Source organism: Astyanax mexicanus, unplaced genomic scaffold, assembly GCF_023375975.1.
Source record: "Astyanax mexicanus isolate ESR-SI-001 unplaced genomic scaffold, AstMex3_surface scaffold_46, whole genome shotgun sequence".
In the NCBI taxonomy this organism is placed as follows: domain Eukaryota; kingdom Metazoa; phylum Chordata; class Actinopteri; order Characiformes; family Acestrorhamphidae; genus Astyanax; species Astyanax mexicanus.
The window spans coordinates 246,320-252,834 of record NW_026040056.1 but is presented as its reverse complement, the minus strand read 5'-3'; positions in this window follow the sequence as shown (position 1 = coordinate 252,834).

Sequence of the window (6,515 nt, the reverse complement as noted above, 5' to 3'; positions counted from 1 at the left end):
CCCATACGCAGTAACGCTTAGAGACAAACAGCTGTGACATCCTGTGGCGGAAGAACAGACAATCCACTTCATTGCTGAAGGAAAGGTGAGCATAAAAACCTTTTTCAATTTAACTATTGAAAGAGAAATTTTGTGTTTTCTTGGTCACAAAGATGTCATTGCCTTAGAGGGTAAAAAGAAAATTAAAACTTTCATAAAAGACAATATAACCACTAAGTGTATTTGTAATTTAATTGTATTTGTAATTGTAATTGTAATTGTAAAACAAGCAGACGAGCGCTATGATTTAAAGAAAGATATATACATGTTTAGAAATATGTATGTAACATTTCGAATTGAAACCAATTGATCAAATTTAATAAAATAATTGATGAGCATTTTTAGCGTCTAGACGCCTAAATTCAAGTAAATTAGCCTAAATTCAAGTAAATTACAATAAAATAATTGTATGTTAAAGTCTGTCTAGTATATGTTGTGTGTTTCATCTCCCGGGCGTTAAAGACGGGACACGTCATAAGGTGCGATCTTGAAAGCACGACGTTAGACTTGATAACAGAATATGAGAAACAGAGAAATATAATAAGAGCGACGCCAGAGAGTGAAGCGTGCGCCAAAGAGATATAAATAAGAGCGACGCCAGAGAGAGAGCGTGCGCCAAAAAAAGGCCTAAGAAAAGAGTAATAAGAGATAAAGGGGAAAAGATTTGGACACCTGTCTGTCCGTCTCTTTGTTCCATGAGCGTAAGTTGAGACACTCTATCCTTGACTGTTTTTACAGCGGAGATTGATTCTCACTCGTAGAAAAACGCTTAGTGCAGAACGCCACTGTAACTGACGGAGAGACGAGGGAACTATCCTAAAAACAGGACTAGTGGGGTATATGTTTTGTGTTGTCTGTTTACAGTCTGTCTTTAATAATGTCTGAGATCTCCATATTTGTTAAAATATTAAAATGACGGCTGTGCAACATAGAAGTACCTATGATCATTTTGTGTAAATTATTATTGTCACATGTATGAGTATGTCAGTGTTGACAGGGTTTGTGATGATTGATTCCCAGGAGAAAGGTGATTGCATGTATGTAAATGTTATTAGAAATGGTTGAATTTGATATATGTACATTATTGCTGTGCAATATTGCTGCATAGAATGAACTACACTAATTAGCACAGACGTGTGCTGAGAAGATCGCTGGCTAATAAGGTGGATGAGCTAACAGCGTTAGCCATGAGTCAGAGGGAGTACCGGGAGTGTAGTTTAATGTGCTTTTCGGAGACTTGGCTACACCAGGACATTCCCGATGACAATGTTTCCATCACTGGTTTTCAGACGGTTCGAGGAGACCGGGACTGCAGCGAGAGCGGTAAGCGTAAAGGGGGAGGGCTAGCTGTGTTAGTTAACACCCGCTGGTGCTTCCCTGGTCACATTACTATTAAGGAACGTTTTTGTTGTCCGGACATTGAGCTGTTGGCTGTCGGGCTCAGACCATATTACTTGCCGCGGGAGTTCTCCCATGTTATTATTGTGGCTGTTTACATTCCCCCCTCTGCGAACCCGACGTCGGTATCCGACGTCATTCACTCCGTCATAGCACGTCTCCAAACCCAGCATCCGACTGCTTTCATTGCCATATCAGGTGACTTTAATCATGTCACTTTGGCCAGGACATTACCAAATTTTACACAGTATGTGGACTGTCCCACTAGGGAGGAGAAAACATTGGACCTGCTGTATGCCAATGTTAAGGATGCATACAGCTGCTCCCCCCTCCCCCCTCTTGGTGGATCTGATCATAACTTGGTCAACATCAGCTCCAAATATGTGCCTCAAGTGAAGAGTCAGCCTGTGACCACAAGGTTAGTGAGGAAATGGTCAGAGGAGACTTCTGATGTGTTGCAGGACTGCTTTGAGACTACGGACTGGCAGGCACTCTGTGAGCCTCATGGAGAGGACATTGATGGGCTCACAGAGTGTATTACTGATTACATTAATTTTTGTGTGGACTCCACTGTCCCAACAAGGACGGTTAGATGTTACCCTAATAACAAGCCATGGGTAACAACGGATATTAAAACCCTCCTTAATAATAAGAAGAAGGCTTTCAGAGCGGGAGGTGAGGGTGATCCAGAGGGAACTAAAGAGAACCATCAGGGAGGCAAAAAACAAATATAGGAGGAAACTAGAGAGGAGATTCCAACAGAGCAACATGAGGGAGGTCTGGAGTGGTATGAGGACCATCACTGGCTATAGGTCCAGCAACAACAGGGGAGTATATGGAAGTGTGGAAAAGGCCAACGAGTTAAATATGTTTTTTAACAGATTTGACACTGCGAACTCTGACCTCCCCCTGTCTGGCTCCTCTGCTGCTGGGCCTCAGCAGCCTACTCCACAGTCTGACCTCCCCCTGTCTGGCTCCTCTGCTGCTGGGCCTCAACAGCCTACTCCACCCCCCCTCCCTCCCCTTCCTGATAGCCTTTCCTCATTCTGTGATAGTCAACTTCACATATTCTCCACCCCCCCCCCCCCGCCCCCCACCATTTACCTTTACCTCTACAGTGAGTCTCACTGCTGACCAGGTGAGAAGACAACTGATGAGACTCCACACGAACAAGGCTGCAGGCCCGGACGGGGTTCTTCCCAAGGTGCTTAAAGCCTGTGCCTCTCAACTTTGTGGAGTCCTGGATTATGTCTTTAACATGAGCCTGAGTCTTCAAAGGGTCCCAGTCATGTAGAAAACGTCCTGCATTGTTCCTGTGCCGAAGGTGCCGCGGCCCAGTGACATCAAGGACTACAGGCCTGTAGCACTGACATCCCACATCATGAAGACTATGGAGAGACTGGATCAGCTTCGGCCCATGGTCCAGCCACTTCTTGACCCACTCCAGTTCGCCTATCAACCTCGTGTAGGAGCGGAGGATGCCATCATCTACCTGCTTAACCGAGTCTATGCTCACCTGGATAAGCCAGCTAGCACTGTGAGGGTCATGTTTTTTGACTTCTCAAGTGCATTTAATACCATCCAGCCTGCTCTTCTGGGTGACAAGTTGAAAATGATGCAGGTAGATGCCCCCCTCGTGTCCTGGATTGTTGACTACCTGACTGGCAGACCTCAGTATGTACGCCTGCATCACTGTGTGTCAGACAGAGTGGTCAGCAATACTGGAGCTCCGCAGGGACCCGTCCTCTCTCCCTTCCTCTTCACCCTCTACACCACGGACTTCAACTATTGCACTGATACTTGTCACCTTCAGAAGTTTTCTGACGACTGAGGGGTGATGAGGAGGAGTATAGGGCAACAGTGGATGACTTTGTTAAGTGGTGTGAGCTAAACCATCTGCAGCTCAATGTTATGAAGACAAAGGAACTGGTGGTGGACCTGAGGAGAGACAAAGCCCAGTTGGTCCCGGTTTCCATCAGGGGGGTCAACGTGGACACTGTAGAGGACTATAAATACCTGGGGGTGCACATTGATAAAAAATTGGACTGGGCTAAGAATACTGACACCCTCTACAAAAAAGGCCAAAGTCGTCTCTATTTTCTGAGGCGTCTGAGGTCCTTCAACATCTGCAGGACTATGCTGAAGATTTTCTATGAGTCGGTGGTGGCAAGTGCTATCCTTTATGCTGCTGTATGCTGGGGCAGCAGGCTGAGGGTGGCAGACGCCAACAGAATCAATAAACTGATCCGTAAAGCCAGTGATGTTGTGGGTGTAGACCTGGACTCTCTGATGGCAGTGTCTGAGAGAAGGATACTATCTAAGCTGCAGGCCATCATGGATAATGGCTCCCATCCACTTAATGCCACTGTGATGAGACACAGAAGCACATTCAGTGCAAGACTTATTCATCCTAAATGCACGACAGAACGCCACAGGAGGTCATTCCTACCAGTGGCCATCAAACTCTATAACTCCTCTCTCACGGTTATCACTAAGCGATAGTAATTAACAAGACTTAATACAATATTAATGTCTGGAATAAATAGGTTGTGCAATCATTTTAATTATTATTATTATTGTTTATTTTATTTTATCATTATTTCATTATTAGTATTTTTTTTTTTTTTGCTAAATCACAGTATGTGTTCTTGTACTTATTTTTATATGTGTACATATTGTAATTTTCGAGTGATTGAGTGATTATTATTCAACATAAAGGGTTGTTACTGTAATAACTGTAATTTCCCCCTGGGATCAATAAAGTATTTCTAATCTAATTTCTAATTCTAATCTAATGTACATTATTGCTGTGCAATATTGCTGCATAGAATGAACTACACTAATTAGCACAGACGTGTGCTGAGAAGAGTTGTTAGAATAGTATCTGTTAACGTAAAGCTTAACAGGAAGTTTTGATAGAGTGTTGAGTGTTGACAGAGAGAGAGAGAGATAAATAAATGACAGAGATCTCTAGAGACCTGGGAAAGGTAAATGTTATGTGTTTGTTTGTCACTGTCTTTGTTTAAAAGCATATGCTGTGGTTACCATCTTGAATGTTTTTAGTATATACAGAGCTCTTAATATATGTAAATTTATAAGCACAAAGCAAGGAAATACACAAGAATTAAATAGATATATGACACAAGAGAAAAAGCGCTATAAACATAAATGTTTGTTTGTTTGTTTGTCTGTAAACTATATGTTTGTTTATAAACCATTATGAGCTTCTTTGAGCCCGAGCAGTGCAGCTAATATAACGGGACAAAGACAGTTATTATAAGTATAAAATATTATTGATTCCATAGACCCCAATACACTGTATTTAATGGTAATATAACTTTTATGAGCTCCTGAGCCGAGTCATAACGGTTGAGGAGACATAGACTGAGATATTCCCGATAATGAGCCTTTTGGAGAGACAGAGATGTTTGCGGTTAAACGCTGATCAACGAAGAGTGTTGAAAATTAAGCTCTGATCTACCTCTAAAGGGACAGAACAGTGAGTGTCACTGATAATTATACTAGTGAAGTGTTCAGTATTACTTATCAATAAAAATGTGTTAAAAATGGATGCTAATAATTATGGAAACATGCTTATGAGCTTCAAATTTATATTGTTAGGGTGATTATATAAGAATTATGACTATACTGAGATTGAATATGATTTAATGTTTCGGCCCTTGCTCAATATGTTTTACAAGTGAAAGTGTTATTTTCCTTGAAAAGTCGTTAGGAACTTAAGTACGCTACAATTAATAGTACGTAAATTAATAATGAATGTTTATATTAGTCTATGTTTGCAAACAAAGCCATTACTGCCTAATAATATGTGCGTCTCTTAGTCTATTCATTTTTACAGGCATTCAGTTAACCTCAGTTTGCAGAGGGAAGGAGAGACCGGGGGCGAGAGAGGGGCAGACAGGCCCTCACCCACACACACACACTCTCACATACTCTCTTGCAAACACACACTGAAAACCACTCTTACACACTGCGCACCTACACGCAGGCGGACAATACCTTTAACAATCACACCTATAGTTATATACGTTAGTAAACACCTATAACATGAAAGAGACCATGGAAGAATTTTAAATGATAAATGATAAATTACAAAATCCTTATTTTTTCATTCTGAAACTCACACCATAAGACCTGGTGTCACACCATCTGTCAGATCACATCACACAACAATCTGAATGCAGAAATCTGTATTGTCTGCATTCAGCTAACAAATGAACTTGGTTTGGCAAATGACTGAAACCATTTTCGGTTACAGCTGACTCACAAAATTGTTGAATAACATGTGAATCATGCTCAACATGGAATACATTAGCTACTCCACTTACTGTATTCATTACACTTTAGATACAGGAATTCTATTTTTTTTTTTTTTTCCTTTTTAGTAAATCATTGCATTTTTTTGTTGAATGAATATTATTGACATGAAAACAAGCCAAACGATGGTGGATCTGAAAGCTGTTGATGTATAATTATAAACAGTGGGCTAGTAAATATTGTGACACATTTTGGTTTCTACTTAAAACACAAACTGAAGACTCATGTGTTTATGTTATATGACTCTACTATTGGACTATTTTGTGCTGAAACTGAATGTTCGGGTGTACTATAGTGAACTGTAACTGTGTTAGATGAGCGAATGCTATACAAGTATTACATTTGTGAATAATATGCTATAAACATGAGTTAAAAGGACAACTGCTGATTTAAAAATAATAACAATTATAATAATTAATTAATTAATACAAATGTGATTTGGCATGGCACCATATAACGCTAGTTACGTATGTAACTGTGGTTATGTGAATAGTGGATGACCGCCAGGGCGGTGCTTAATGTGAATGTATTCCCTGCCGTGCCCACGGCGAACCGAGAGTTGTATACCAACGAAGTCACTACACGTGACACAGCGTGTGACGCAAGCGGGGTATAAATGCCCCCTGGCACTCGCTGCTCCTCCTCAAAACTTGGTTCTTCTCGCAATCCGAGTGACCAAGAACCCTGGCGGTCATCCACTATTCACATAACCACAGTTACATACGTAACTAGCGTTATGT